The 14138-nt window shown below is 44.8% G+C and overlaps 1 protein-coding gene across 1 annotated transcript in view; it reads left to right on the forward strand.

The window, feature by feature from the left end:
* LOC146821001 (alpha/beta hydrolase domain-containing protein 17A-like) overlaps positions 1–14138 on the forward strand; it is a 709079-nt gene that overhangs the window by 538835 nt on the left and 156106 nt on the right. The window lies entirely within an intron of this gene.

Genomic DNA, 14138 nt, shown 5'->3' on the forward strand with positions numbered 1-14138 from the left:
TGTACAGATAAAAGTTATCATAAAAGACATATACATGATGTCAATTCGGTCACAACATGATTACACATTATTTCATCGCGATCAAAATATGCAGCTGGTGAAAAGACCACCCATGCCACTTGGTTTAGTTTTCAGTCTTACTTGTGCTCTCCACTGAACAGCATCTGTTGGATTTCTCTGGCTTTCCCCTCATCCCCCCTTTCCGAACGTCAATTAAGCCTGCAGAATTACATGAAAATAAAGAGATTAAACAGTAAAAAAAAAAAAAAAAAATTACAAAAAAAACCAACAGTTAAACTGTATGATTAAAAGAATGGTACCCGATATACCTTATATAAGTGACAGTGCATAGGAATTAGGTCATGCAATATTTGGTTGTTCATCTTGTGCTCTGATATATTCTCCATGGGGCTTGTGATATGAGATTAAGTCGCCCTTCGCATGGCTTTATGCCTAACTATCTAGGCACAACTTAAAAACGTGGCCACTCCGCAAACAAAGAGTTCTTGCATCAGATTTTAGGATACGTAAAGCAACACGATGATCAAGGGTACCTAGTTGTTTGCAGATTGGTTTTAGCCATCTAGAACTTGCTATTTCGTATGCCGGACATGCAAACATGAGATGGGCGACACTCTCCTGCGGTTCCCTACAGCAAGGACAGTCTTCTGTTGTCTGTTTTGGGGAGCGCCATTTAGCAGTAAATTCGTGGACCGGAAGCGATCCAAGTCTAAATTGAATGTAAAGCGCCCTATCTCTTGGTATCTCGATTTAATCCAAATATGGTTCAAGGCTTCTACATTGTGCTAGAAAAATTCTTCTGTTAGCCTTCCCACATTTGGGTTACTAAGCTCCCGGGTATCAATCCAGTCCCAATAGATATGTTTAATCTCTGCCTTGCTCGGGGGATTTTGGTTGTCCCAGGAGTCCTTAAGGCCAAGAGTTGTCATTAATTTCCTGACGCTAGTTATCCAATTAACCCCATGGATGACGTCTAAGCTCATTACTTCAGTAAATGCTTTAGCATAATTCGTGAGTTCAGTAGTCCCCCTAAGGCGAGCCCAAAAGTGCAATGGGCGCAGTTTAGCAACATCGCCGAATGAACGCCTACCCATATCATACATCAAGGGAGTTAATGGGACATTCCGGGGTAGCATAACCAAATCCCTCAAAAACCTGTGCTCTGATCTGCAAATCTCATCAACATTGTCAAATCCCCATAGCTCGGCTCCATAAAGTGCCGAGCTAACTACCTTTGCGTCATAAACTGTGAGTGCCGGGCCAGCTGGTCTGCTCTGCGATGAGCGATGTTCTTTGCTTAGTACCCCGACTGCACGTTTATGATTCAAGAGAATTTTGTCAAGGTGGGACCTCCATTGCATTTTTTCCGAGAGTCGAATACCAAGATAGTCAAACGTACTGACTTTCTCCAAGTGTGTCCCATCTAAGGCAAGATTGTTTCTGAACGATTTGTGGGGGTTAAATGTCATAAACTTGGTCTTAGAAGTGTTTATGACCAGCCCCCGAGAGTTACAAAAAGATTGAAATCTGTTCAGTAATTTTTGTAGCCCGGCTGGGGTCTTAGAGATTAGCAATGTGTCATCCGCAAACAGGAGAGTAGGTACCTTATCGCCGCCAGGGCCGAGGCATCAGCTGGAACTTCTTGCAAGAAACTAACCACCCCGTTCATGTGTAAAGAGAACAGGGTGGGTGCCATCACACAGCCCTGGCACACTCCCCTGTTTACTGGAATCCTTTCTGTCAGCTGACCTTGGGACCCCCATCTCACCTGTGCATAGTTGCCCTCATGAAGCCGGATCAATAGGTTAAGAATTAGTGGAGGGATGCCCATGTCTCCTAATATTTGCCACAACCTTTTCCTGGGAACCAGGTCAAAGGCAGTCCTTAAGTCTATAAAAGCAAGATAAAGACTGCCTCTGCCGATCACAACAACTTTCCAATATAGCAAAAGAAGCCTAAAGACCTGATCTACCATTCCCGTGTTGGCCCTGAATCCGGCCTGATATTGAGAGAGGATGTCTTCGTCCTCAGCCCAAGATTAGATCCTCTGCAGCAGGACTCTGCCAACTACCTTCTGAATTGCATCAATCAGACTGATTGGTCTGTAGTTGGCAGGGTCCTCTCTGTCTCCCTTCTTCAAAATCGGGACCACCTCCGCCCCCTCCAGGATTCCGGTACATTAGGGATGGAATTAATTAAAAGCAAAATATACCGTGACCAGTTTCGGGATCTACAAGGAACAAGTCTCCTAGGAGATTGTCTGGTCCCGGAGCTTTGGCCGTAACTATTCACGTATGGCAGCTTCTACTTAAATATTATAAAGCTTGTGCCTTCAAAAGGACAGGGGTTACCGTGCCAAAAGAAGCAGCATTTTTACGAACATGACTTCAAGGGAACAGAAAGGGACCCATGGGTTCCCTGTCTGCTTCACCAGATACCCACACCCTTTATTTGTATATTAGGAGCTAAACATCATGGACAGCTTCCAGTGTCATCTTTCACTATGCAGATGGCTACTGGCTGACAACTGGTAACATTTCAAAGCTTTGTAACCACGTGAGCATACACATAGCATTGATATTTTTTCGCAGATCTTAAGAAAGGGCTGCTTCCTTGTCAACTCATTTTCCTTGCAATTCATAAGGAATTGAAGTGTTGATATTTGGAGCAACAAGACGTTTGAAACTCAGGTACCCATTTACAACAATGCAACTCAGTGCAGCGCAGCAAGTCACCCTGCTGTTCAAATATCTTTATTGCTTATTGAAAAAGACGTACATTTGCAATACAATCTCAATACAGCAAATCAGAGTCAAATATATGATAATGAAGAATTTAAAAAAGGATTTAATGGATTTAAAGGATTTAATGACAAAGAGCTACTGGAAAGGGATAAAAGAATATCAAAGTTATCATTTAAAAATGATCAGATAAATATCATGACAATAATGAATATTGTAAATTCACCAAGTAGTAAGTATAAGTCCTAGGAATGTGGAGCACATGGAGCAACTACATATATTGCAACAAAGTCATGTGATAGTTGTATTGCTTACTAGAGAAGGTACATCAGCGAGGGGAAAAGAGAAGGAGAGAAAGAGGAAAGAATAGTAGAGAAAAGAAAGAAGGATAAAACGGAGAGAAGGGACATCTGCTACACCTCTAAGAAAATAAGTTAAGAGATGGAATCAAAAGGATATTGAGCTACCAACCCCTGAGAAGACAAATTCATATAGTTATACAAAGACTGCCAAACATTACTAGCAATTGAAGGTGAGTAATGCTTCTTTTCAACAGAAGTATGAGCTCCACGAAGATATGAAACCCATGCCCACCAGGTATGATAAGACAGGAGATGAAAAGATTTCCATTCTGTGAGTATAATTTTTACAGCAATGGATAAGAGTAAATCCAAGAGCTCCAAATCCATATTGTCGAGGTATAGGGGTAACTGTAGCCCATGGACCTAGCAAAATCATAGGAAGAGAGAGAACTATAGATGTATTAAAAATTAGTGATAAATGTTTCTGTATCAGGCCAAAAGGAATTTAATAATATACATTCCAAAAGCATATGTGGATGCCTGGTACTAAATTACAATTCCAACAAAGATCACTATCTTGTAACTTCAACTTATGTACACAAGCAGGCGTCCAATGTAAGAGATTTAATGTGAAGAATTTAGATTTGATTAATGAAGGAGAAATTTTATTACATAGGGACAATATCCCAATCAGTTGCCAGGTATCTTGTGAAATATGTTTAGAAATCTCGTCTTCAAAATGGTGAGACCATTATAAATTTTGGAAGCAGTATGACCTGAACGTACCCACATACACAAGAGTGAGACAATAACCGGATCTATAGAGAGCATTATTTTGGAGAGTTTAACCTTTAGTTTAAAAAAAGAATAAAAATCCATGTTACTGAGATTGTTTCCTGGTTAGGAAAGAAAAAGGAAGAGGATCATGATTAGTATCATAGAGGTCTTTCACCAGTCTGATACCTTTGGCAGCCAAAGATAGAGCAGTGCTAGTATCAATGTCAGTAAGAAGTTTAAGATTAAACCATAAGGATGACCATCTTGATTTATGAATATGTTTGGATACTTTCTTAGCCATATATTTTAATGCACTAACCATTTCTCATAAAACGTTGAGAATGAGCTAAAACAATTTTGGAGGCTATGAGTAGGGAAGGAGTGGAAAAAGGAGTGCATAACTATCTGTCAATACTAATCCATGGAGGTATATGTTAGGAATCCGATAAGAACCAAAGTGCACCTTGAGACGCCAAAAAGGAAATTTGATATAGATTACAATCATGGAGATTACAACCATCCATGACAGAAGGTTTCCTACGGTATTTGTAAGCAATTCTAGCTCTCGTATCATTCCATAGGACTCTAGAAGGTATTAAATCAATCTCATGAAAGAAAGCAGAGGAAAACTTTATAGGTAGCATGAAAGATAGAAGATAGAGATTTAATGATCAGGGTTGTCATCATTTTGAGAGTTTGTAACCTGACCCACCAGAAAAGATCCTTAACCTTAGTTAAGATGTGGGATTCATTATAAGTGATAGCATCTGAGAGATCCTTACAGAACCAGATCCCTAGATATTTAATATGAGTGGATTGCCATTTAAAACCTGAATCCCCCATATGAGAAGCGAAACCCAAAGAGTTTAGAGGGAACAATTCACTGTTTTTCTTTGTTAAGAGTGTACCCAGAGACAACAGAGAAATCACTAATAATAGTAGAGATAAAAGGGATCGCTGATACAATATCCTCTGAAAAAATAAGGACATCATCAGCGTAAGCAGTCGTTTTAAGTGTATACGATCCAAATTTAAAACCTTTAATATCCGGGTCCAGTTTAACTAAGCAAAGACGTGCGTCACTGGATAGGAGAAAAAAGGGATGAGAGAGGGCACCCTTGTCTAGTACCTTGGCAAAGATTAAAAAAAGATGATGTAGTACCATTAATCCTGATATTAGCTTTTGGTAGCGCATAGAGAGCCATAACCATATTAATAAAGAAATCACCAAGGTGGTTGGATACTAATACTGCTTGTAAGAAAGGCAAAGAAACTTTGTCAAAAGCTTTTTTAGCGTCAAGGGCCATTGCCGCCGATGATAGTGAGGAACGTTTTGCTTTTTCTAAAATGTGACAGAAAGTCAGAATATTGTCTCTGGCAAGCCTATCCTTAACAAAACCTGTTTGGGAGTCATGGATAAGATTAGGAATATGACCTTCTAGATGTCTTGCTAAGACTTTGGCGAAGATTTTAGCTTCCATGTTTAATAAGGAAATGGGACAGACGTTTTTAGGATCAAAATTATCCTTACCTTCTTTTGGTATCACTACAATAGTAGCCTCAGCAGCCAAACCTGAAACCTTGCCAGAAAGAACATAATTATTGAAATACTTCTTAAGATATTTGACTATTAAAGAAGTAAATGTTTTGTAAAAGGCAATAGGAAACCCATCTGGTCCAGGATATATAGATCATACGAACCATTAGTCAGACAAGTAAGTAACCATCTAACATTGATATCATGTTCAGCTGTAACTATAGACAAACCAGAACCTTTAAAAATTAGGGTAATAACCCCATTCTTCTTCTCAGAAGCTTCGGAACATGTAACATTGAGTACCCAATCTTTCCTCATAAGAAGAGCCTCCTTAAAACCAATCTTAGTCTCTTGAAGTAGGACTACTTCACCAGATAAACTCTTACAATAGTCTAAAATCTTGGCCCTCTTAACAGGGTGGTTCAAACCCTTAACATTAAGGAAAACTACCATTAAGCCAGTCATTGATATACGTTTAACATAATGAGTGAATGCTTCTGATAGGAGAGTACAAGGACAGGCAAGATATAATTAAAGACTAAAGCATATATCCCAAAATGAAATAAAGCGGATGTCCCAAAATTAAGGTGGAGAAAAAGGAAAGGAATGAAGAATAGGAGGAAGAAGAGAGGGAACAGATGTACTTCAAGAAAGAACGGAACAACATCAAACTTGAACCCCACCAGGGGATGTCTGTAAGAGACACATTGCATGGGGCAACAAAGTGGAGGATCAACAGCAGAGGCTATCAACAACGGTGTAGACAGCTCAAAAATAAACAAGCCGCAGGGCAGCAAAACTAGTATTGCCTTCTCAGATGTAGAACTATATCAGCTATATCGCTTGCTAGTAACAATAGATAATATAAGACTGAATAAACATAATATAACTGGAACATTTGAAAAAAGATAACATTCCCTAAGCAAATAGAACAAGCCTGTAATAGGACATAAATACCAGCCTAAGCTTATTACAAACCCATCCATAAAAGTTCATATGAATGGGATCTAAAAAGGTAAGCAAAATATATAGAATAAATATCCAACTGTAAAGTCGTTGCATAAAAATATCATGAGCAATATCATGCAATTAGGGCAAATATTAGATAAGAATTAGATGTAAGTAGAATGTCTATCATAAGATGTTATTTCATAAGCAAACCATCATAAGTATAATAGCATATAACTTACAGTTTAGACATACTTAAAAAGCTAAATCGAGAATTGATCAAATACATTCCAAATCGGTACATATAATTAATATAAAAGAACTATACAATTGCCATTCCATTGGTAATCAATGATGTCATTAAATAATATATCACATGTAAATAGATTGCCACCGAGAAAAGAACTTAGAAAAAAGCTAGTAAATGGAATAAGAAGTAGAATAAAAGGTTGATTAAGAAATAGGGTAAAGGGTAGGATACTTGCATATAGGAAAGGGATTAGAAAGAGAGATAATAAAGATGAGTAAAAGAATAAATACAGATATACAATCATTCAGATAAAACAATAGATCTGAAAAGAACCATATCAAATAGGTAGACCAGCATTGTACAGTACAAATCTGTAGGGATGTAAGCTCAAATAGAACTACATACAGCGCAGAGGATTGCATACTACTGTGTCCATAAGCAAATCGAGCAAGACTGTAATAGCACATAAATAGCAGCCTATGCTTATTACAAATCCATCTATAAAGTTAATTCAAATAAGATCTAGAATAAATGTCCAACTGTAAAGTTGTGCAGTAAAAATATCATGAACAATACCATACAGTTAGAGCAAATATTAGATAAGAATTACATGTAAATAGAATGTCTATCATAAGATGTCATTTCATAAGTAAACCATCATAACTATAATAATATAGAGCTTCCAGTTTAGACATCCTTAATAAAAAATAAACGAACTCGAAAAATAATCAGATAAATTCCAAATCGATACACATAATAATATAGAGCAACTATACAACTGCCATCCGATTGGTGATCAATGATGTCATGAAATAATATATCATATGGAAGTAGTTTACCACCGAGACAAGAGCACCAAAAAAAGATAAGAAGTAGAGCAAGAAGGGGGGGGGGGGGGGGGGTGGCTTGATGCTGATGTAAGGAGCGGCGGACCTCGGAGCTCCTCCGTGGCTTCCCTCCATAGCAATTAATCCTGAGAAGCTGAGGGGGCCCCTGGCGCCATAGCTGGTGGCGGAATACCTGGTGCCCACCTGGGTTCATTTTCGAGGCGCTGGGAAGCCGTAATACATGCCAACAGGAGCCGTTTCAGTCTGCTCGTGTTCCACCCTGATCGCAAGTAAAATGGCGGCTGTGATTCGCTCTGGAGGCCCTTGCTGGTGACAGGGCCTGTCGGGCTGGCGGAGACTAGTGACCAGAGGTGAGGAGTGCGGAACCGGTGAAGTGGTGCGAGCCCACCCATGAAGCAGCAGAAAGGCTGAGTACGGCAGCGAGGTGGGAAGCGCTCACCCGGGACAGCTTGACCTCAGGATGGCAGAGTCGAGGACTCTGAGCGGGCTGCAATACTGATCGTGATCATCGCCGCAACAGGTGTGCTTCCCCTGCTCTACCACCCTGCGCGTTGCACCTGGACTCGGGCCCGCTCTCCTGGCAGCGGTAGATTGATGCCCAGTGAGAGTCTCAATGGCAGAAGGTACGGTAGATCCGTAGGAGTACGACTCTGTGGAGAGGGAGGAGTCTAGATGTTGCTGCTGTCGTTAAGAAGACCCCGGGAGTGACGCGGAGTATTGGTGCCCACGGGGCGCTTCTGATTCCTTGGGGGCAAAAGTCCTGGAGCGGCAGACCTGGGATCGCAGCGTGACCCCTGGGGCGGATGTGCAACGGCAGGCGGAGGGATCGGATTTGGGCCAGCGGAGCTAGACTAGGGTTGGACCTTGCTGGGCACCCGGCGGCCCGTGGGAGGCACTGATCAGGAGGACATCGGACCACTGCGAGTTGGTACTAGTGAAGTAAGCAGGACCCGAACTCTCCCTAGGACCCTGGTGTAATGCCAAGAACTTTGCTGCTCCTATAGTGGTTCTGACTACCGCTCTGTGCTGTTCGACAGCTGCTAACTGCGGGAACAGTTGCTGATTTAGAGAGTGCAGCTCCGTGGGGATCATTGCTGCGCCTGAAGTGCGACTGGGAGCATTAGTGATCTGGGGGACTTGGGTGAGTTCGTGTGGAGGCGCTTTTCGGACCCGCTCAGGCTGAACGGCATATTGTGTGGTGACGCGTACTCTGGCTCTCCTTGGGTGTTGGAGTGGTCGCGGGGCCTGGACAGGGTGCCGACGGTTTGGGGTTTTGTTGTCTTCGCAGCTGGGCACCGTTGCCCTGGGCACGTGCTCTCACCCGGAAACCCCCAATCCTAAGGTGACCCGCTTGCAGGGAAGGGCCGTTCCGGTGAGTTGTCAGTACCAGAGGTCGTGAATACTCGATACGTAGTCTTTAGTGCCCTGCTGCGATGGGGCGAGTATCCAGGAAAAAGGGATTTACGGCCCTCCAGGTGGAAGGAGCGGGGCAACAAACTGATGACAAAGATGACGCGACGGAGCGCCCGGGTACAGCTGCGCAGAGTGGCCCGACGCTAGCCGACATAATGCAAGCCATCACTTCGTCCAGAGAGGCTCTTGAGACGATTGACGACGTTGGCGTGGACCTCACTTTGCTCAAAGATGATCACAGGAAATTGAAGGAACGAGTGAAAATGACTGAGCAAACATTGGAGGGGGTCCCGGATACGGTTGCCACCTTGCAGCGCTCCCTGAAACAGGTGGAAGACAGAGCTCGGGTATTGGAAATGAGGGCAGAGGACAGCGAAGGCCATTCTCGGAGGAACAATCTCAGCATAGTGGGGGTTCCGGAACGAGTGAAAGGAGATGACACTGTCTGGTATTTGGAGGGGTGGCTCAAGACGGAGGTTGCTCCGGAGGGACTGTCTCAGTTTTTAGCCCTTGAGAGAGCTCATAGGGTCCCGGCTAGACCACCCAAACCGGGCGCGCCTCCGAGGCGATTGAGAACTCCAAAGTGATGATATTTCCGGATTATACTAGGGAGGTTCAGAAGCAGCGGGCCTCCTTTATTGCTCTTAAACGGAAACTGCGAAACTACAAATAACATACGCCATGCTTTTTCTGGCGCGTTTACGAGTGGTGGACGGCACCGACACGCACTTCTTCACCGATCCACAGGAGGCATGGCGATGGTTGGAGATGCGCCAGACGAGGTCCAGGCGGTGTTCTGCTGAGAGCGACATTGAGGAGAGCTCCCTTGAACACACAAGCCCGTCGAGGGTGCGCTCATTACCGGACCACCGGCTTGAGCGAGATAGAGCTGTGAAGGCGGTTGCCGAGATCAATCAGGGGGTGATCAGCCCGAGTTTTACCTCCACTGATCGAGCGCTGGGTGAATCTGAGACCTCACTGCCTGGAAGCGCGAATGGTGACTCGGATACGGAGTTACCGGTGATCACTCCACGAACAGCGGACCTACTGGGTTGAACTGGCAGTCGATGATTGGGTGAGATGGACTTGCACTGATATCCAGATTGGCACGCCGTAGGGATATGGGCTGCAGAGAGGAAGGGGTGGCACACCTGGCTCAGCACTGATGGGGACCCTTGCACCGATACAGAGCGGGGGTGCGGGGAGGTTTCGGGTCACAAAGGGTCAGCACACGCCTCACTGCCTCTCTGTGCACTGTTGATGGTTAAACCGGTTTGGATGGGAACTAGTTTCAGGGAACCTGTCCTGGGGAATGAGAGTTGGGGGTTATGGGATGTCAGGGGGGACAGAGTTGCTGGGGCAAAGCATGCTGTGCTTGTCCTGGAACATTAGGGGGATGCATACCATGATACGTCGGCACAAGATCCATGCCTATCTTAGAAGGAGAGGGGTACAGATTGCATTACTGCAGGAGACACATTTAAGTAAGCAAGAGGGCTTAGCCTTGCAGTGCAGGTGGCGAGAGCAGGTGTTCTGCACAACATACCCGGCATTTGCGAGGGGAACGCTGATTTGGATCAGGGCCGGGGTTCCGTTCCAGAGCACTGGGCAGCTGATTGACCCTCAGGGCAGATATGTTGTGGTGACAGGGCGTTTAGATGGTAGGGATATTGTCCTAGGAAGTATATATGCCCCTAATACTGACCAAGCCTCATTTTTCGCACACCTTTCAGGGAATTTGGAACCACTGTTGACAGGGTATGTGCTCTTGGGGGGTGACGTCAACTGTATTACTGACGTTGTATTGGACCGCTCCCACCCTCCTCTTGTTGATGCCCGGGTGCACAGACTGGCAGCGGTGAGGAGGGCTTGGCAACAACGATGGGGACTGACTGACACATGGAGGGCACATCACCCAGACAGGGATTGCTCTTACTTTTCATCATTGCATGAACTGCATGTTCGGTTGGATTCAGTTCTTTGCTCTCCAGATGTCCATGGGGGGATGGTGCATAGTGAGAACTTAGCTAGGACTTCGTCTGACCATAACCCACTACTAGTGATCTTACATTGGTCGCGAGATCAGGCCGCCATTCCTGCGTGGCGTCTCCGACCGGATGCCTTGGAAGAGCCAGTGTTTCGTGAGACTATAGGTGTGGCTATTACTGAATATTTCAGGCTTAATGTCAACACAGCATCCTCTCTGTTGGTTGAGTGGGATGCTTTTAAATCAGTGATTAGGGGGCGCTGTATAGGGGAAGTGGTGGGAGTGCACAGGGTGCTGCTACAGGATGTGCTAAAAGCGGAACAGACGTTGCGTGTCCTGGTGCAGGAGCGACCGGAGCGGTTGGATAAGCATGATGAGCTGCTTGCGGCCCGGGAGGAGCTCGCAGTTCAGCTTGAGAGATTGCGCTGTTTTGACTATAAGGCCTACACGGACAGGGTGCAGGCCCAGCGCGACAAGTCTGGTGCACTCCTGGTGTGGCTGGCTGGAGGGACAACGATCTTGGAGCTGAAAGACCTGGAAGACGAGGCATGCTACACCCAACGTGGCATTAATGATACATTTTTTCAATATTATGCTGAGCTGCACCGGAGCAGGCTGGGCCCCGGACTCCCTGAAGATGAGGGGTTTTTGCCGGGTGCTGACCTCCCTAAAATTGACCCAGCGGAGGCTGAGGCTCTTGGTAGGGACATCGAGGCGCAGCGCTATAAAGCACATGGCCAGGTACAAAATGCCGGGAACGGACGGGTTGCCAGTGGAATTTTATGCGGCCTATGCTGATGAGCTGGTTCCCTGCCTAGTGGCACTATATAATAGAGCGCGTCTTGAGGGCGTCCTCCCTGCTTCTACGCGTGAAGCTATCATAGTCCCCCTTCTCAAGCCGGGTAAACCCGCCTGGAATCGCTCCTCGTACAGACCCCTTGCGATGCTTAACCTGGATTATAAAATCTTAAGTCGAATATTGGCCAGTCGGTTGTTGCCCCATATGCCGACCTTGGTTCACAGGGATCAGGCCGGATTCATACCATCCCGGAATACTGCAATGAATGTTCATAGACTCGTGCGCATCCTGGGGTCACACGTATAATAAAGAGGAGGCCTGCATTTTTGCGGTCGATATCGAAAAGGCCTTTGATAGCTTAGAGTGGCCCTATCTCTTTAAAGTAATTTGGTCTGGGGGAGAGGTTCGTACGGTGGACAATGCTGTTGTTCAGTGCCTCCACTGCCAGAGTTCGGACGGGGGGTTTAATCTCTGCTGCCTGCGAGGTTGCTAGGGGGACGAGGCAGGGGTGCCCGCTGTCCCCACTGCAGTTTGCACTGGCGGTGGAGCCCATGGCTGCTCATGCCAGGACGGGGAGATTCTATCCTGGGCTGCTGGTGGAGGGGCAGATGCAGCATATAGCGGTGTACGCAGACGATCTGCTTTTGTTCCTGCCAGATTCCGGGGATGCGCTTCGGGCGCGAAGGGCTTGTTGGTGAACTTGGGGAAAATGGCGGGGCTCCGTGTGAATTGGGCCAAATCATGTTTGTTCCCCACCAGGTCTGGCAGGCTGAATTTACAAAATGGTCGACTTTCTCTCACGGACCCCCACCGATGCACCTGTTTTGGCCGGTTCACGAGTTCCCATCCTCATGTTTGCGGATGACACGCTGATTATCTCCAAGACCCCAAGTGGCCTGCAGAAGGCACTTGGACGCTTTGAAGAGTTCTGCAAACAGAGGGGTTTGTTAGTAAACACCGAAAAGACCAAATTCATGTCCTTCAACGCACATAAATCATTTGGGGGGAATATATTTATGAATGATTTACCCCTGGAGGAGGTAACCTCCTTCACATATCTTGGTATCACACTACAGAAGGATATGCGTTGGGACTCCCAAATGGACCGAGTGATACTAACACACAAACAAAAATCAGGTGCCCTTCTAACTAGATTTAATAGATCATATACAAAACCAATTTCCCCAGCTTTGGAAGCATACGGTGCAATGGTACTGAGTTCATGTTTATATGGGTCTGAACTCTGGGGCTTTAGCAACTTGAACAAACTGGCAGTGCTTGAAAATGCATTCTTGCGTAAAATCACAAGCCTACCTGCTAGTACACCACTGCGCCCTCTATTGTTAGACTTAGGGAAAAAACCACTGGCACACCTTGTCAAGCTTCGCCCACTGCTATATTGGCGTCGCCTTTGGTGCACAGATGAACTTGAGCATTATAAGTGCGGCTTCATGGATATAATTAAATCTAACTCATCACATAATATTCCTTGGTTGTGCAGCATCAAATCCCTCCTGAGCAGCATAGGTCTGTCTGAACTATGGAACGATCCAGAAAATGCTACCTTCCCTCCTAAGAACAGACTGAAAGCTATCTATTGGGAATGGGTTTATATGATAGAAACTACGCAAGGCCTCTCCTCCCATTTAACAGGCCGCTTTCTTGATCTTAAAAACAGCCCATTACTCGAAAGCTACTGGGATATAATAGAGAGGCCCTTTGACCGCAAGCTATACTTCCAGTTACGGGTGGGTGCCCTACCGGTTGCAGAATTTACCGCTAATTGGCAAAACACCCAAACCAAAAGCAATAAATGCTATAACTGCACTGAGGAATGCGAATCTGTAGAACATTTGCTATTTTTTTGCCCAATGTACATACAACCCCGTAAAACTTGGATAAAACCTGTATGTAAATCGTTGGGCATTAGGAACTATCGAATAGCTCTTCGCATTTTGAGCACTGACCCTGCTCCTCTTATCTGTATAGCAGTGGCCAAATTTCTGGGGTGGGCTTGGGACCTACGATCTAAATCATTGAGAAACGATGGCAATTTGTAGAAATTGATCGTACTAGTGTAAATTTAATGAAATATTCACTTTTATGATGGAAACACATACATAGGTTGTATATACGTGTTATTTTACTCTGTGAAAATTTGTATAAGGTTTTAAATAGATTTTAGCTTATTGATGGTTGAAATATCGAATTTAATGCTTGTCTTAAATATTTTTAGGTAATTTATGTGTGTGATGTTTGTTTGTGCTTTTATGACTCAACTGTCGAATAAAGCTTAATTGATTGACAAAATGAAGAAGGAGTCCTATGGTAATCCAGCTGCTTGCCATACCTAGGGTCCCGAATTTATCACGACAGTGGCGACCTGTTGGAGGGCAACCTGGGGCAAGCGTTGCGCGGCGCCAAAACATGTTTTGAATTTTGGGGGACTCTTCCACTATCTGTTGCGGGTAGGGTCGCCTTGGTCACATTACCGAGGTTCCTCTATTACTTTGGG

The sequence above is a fragment of the Triturus cristatus genome, chromosome 6, assembly GCF_964204655.1.
Source record: "Triturus cristatus chromosome 6, aTriCri1.1, whole genome shotgun sequence".
In the NCBI taxonomy this organism is placed as follows: Eukaryota; Metazoa; Chordata; class Amphibia; order Caudata; family Salamandridae; genus Triturus; species Triturus cristatus.